Source organism: Ovis aries, chromosome 1 (genome assembly GCF_016772045.2).
Source record: "Ovis aries strain OAR_USU_Benz2616 breed Rambouillet chromosome 1, ARS-UI_Ramb_v3.0, whole genome shotgun sequence".
NCBI classification, from domain to species: domain Eukaryota; kingdom Metazoa; phylum Chordata; class Mammalia; order Artiodactyla; family Bovidae; genus Ovis; species Ovis aries.
This window is the reverse complement of record NC_056054.1, coordinates 159,967,962-159,970,090: the sequence shown is the minus strand read 5'-3', so window position 1 is coordinate 159,970,090 and position 2,129 is coordinate 159,967,962. Positions and strand designations below refer to the sequence as shown.

Here is a 2,129-nt window from a genome sequence, read left to right as displayed (position 1 = left end):
TAGTTTTGATTTGCATTTCTTTAATAGCGATTGATGTTGAGCATCTTTTCATGTGCTTGTTAGTTATCTGTATGTCTTCTTTGGAAAAATGTCTGTTTAGGTCTTTTCCTCACTTTTTGATTAGGTTGATTGTTTTTCTGATAGTGAGTTTCATGAGCTGCTTGTATATTTTGGAAATTAATCCTTTGTCAATGGTTTCCTTTGCTATTATTTTCTCCCATTCTGAGGGCTATTTTCACCTTGTTTGGACAAACATTATTAGTGAAATTTTACAGAAGATGATGAACAAACTAAAAGTAAAAATCTATCAGATAATACAATTTCATGCTCATCAGATCAACAAGAAAGCTTTCATAATCTGTCAGTTCTAAGAATATGTAATGCGATAGCACAGTCATCCTCTGATACTGTGAATATAAATTAGCACAAACACTTTAGAAATAAATATAAATTTTTCCAGTATATTTGAAGATATGCCTACCAGAAAACTCAGCAATCTCACACTTAGGATATTTGAGATGTACTTTATTATATTTGGGAGGCCTGGGTTTGATCCCTGCATTGGGAAGAACCCCTGGAGAAGAGAAGGGCTACCCACTCCAGTATTCTGGCCTAGAAAACTCCATGGACTGTATAGTCCATGGGGTTGCAAAGAGCAACTATGGGCTTCCCTGGTGGCTCAGAGGTTAAAGCATCTGCCTGGAATGCAGGAGACCCGGGTTCAATCCCTGGGTCAGGAAGATCCCCTGGAGAAGGAAATGGCAACCCACTCCAGTACTCTTGCCTGGAGAATCCCATGGAGGGAGGATCCTGGTGGACTACAGTCCATGGGGTCGCAAAGAGTCAGACACAACTGAGCTAATTCACTTCACTTCACTTTATTATAGTATTCTATATATTATGTGTCTCCTACAAAGTACTCTCAAAAAGTTTTCTCTAATATTATATCTTTTTACTTTTTACCATAACATATCTATTAGCCAGAATGGAAGAATACTCTGTGTATGACCCAATATATTGATAGAAGCATTGCCCATGACACACAATATCTGTGTTCATTGTTAAGATAATAGAGTGAGAAATGAATAAAATCATAGAATGAAATATTGCTCAGCAGCTAAAATGAATTAAGTAGAGTTATGTGTATCAATATAAATTCAAAAACATAGATTTTGGAAAAAAAAATACAGGTTTCAAAAAAAAATGCACTCTTAAAAACACCCACCTCCTGAGAAACCTGAATGCAGGTCAATATGCAACAATTAGAACCAGACAAGGAAAACGGACTGGTTCAAAATTGAGAAATAAGTATGTCAAGGCTATTTACTGTCACCTTGCTTATTGAGCTTACATGCAGAGTACATCATGTGAAATGTTGGACTAGATGACTCAAAGCTGAAATCATGATGGCCAGGAGAAATAGCAACAACCTCAGATACGCAAATGATAACCACTCTAGGGGCAGAAGTTGAGGAGGAATTTAAGAGCTGCTTGATGAGGGTAATAGAAGAGAATGGTAAAAGCTGGCTTAAAACTCAACACTCAAAAAATCAAGATCATTGCATCTAGCCCACCATTTCATGGCAAATAGATGAAGAGAAAGTGGAAAGAGTGAAAGATTTATTTCTTCAGGCTCCAAAATCACTGTGGACAGTGACTGCAGCCACAAAATTAAGAGATGCTTGCTCCTTGGAAGAAAAGGTATGACAAACCTAGACAGCATGTTAAAAAGTAGAGCCATACACTTTGCCAACAAAGTCCATATATTTAACACTATGTTTTTTCCAGTAATCATATATGGGCATGAGATTTGGACCATAAACTAGGCTGAATGCCAAAGAATTAATGCCTTTGAATGTGGTGCTAGAGAGGACACATGAGAGACCCTTGGATAGCAAGGAGATCAAACCAATCAATCCTAAAGGAAATCATTCCTGAATATTCACTGAAAGGAGTGATGCTGAAGTTGAAACTCCAATACTTTGGACACCTGGTGCCAAGAGACCCCGATGCTAGAAAAGACTGAGGTAGAAGGAGAGGGGGTGACAGAGGATGAGTTGGTTGGATGGCATCACTGACTCAATGGACATGAGTTTGAGCAACCTCCCAGAGACAGTGAAGGACAGGAA

The 2,129-nt window shown here is 38.1% G+C and overlaps 1 non-coding gene across 1 annotated transcript; it reads left to right on the top strand.

Annotated features, from left to right (window-relative positions):
• Window positions 1-668: 668 nt before the first annotated feature.
• Window positions 669-741, top strand: TRNAS-GGA (transfer RNA serine (anticodon GGA)). The gene has a single exon. It is a non-coding gene; the product is annotated as a tRNA-Ser (tRNA).
• Window positions 742-2,129: the final 1,388 nt, after the last annotated feature.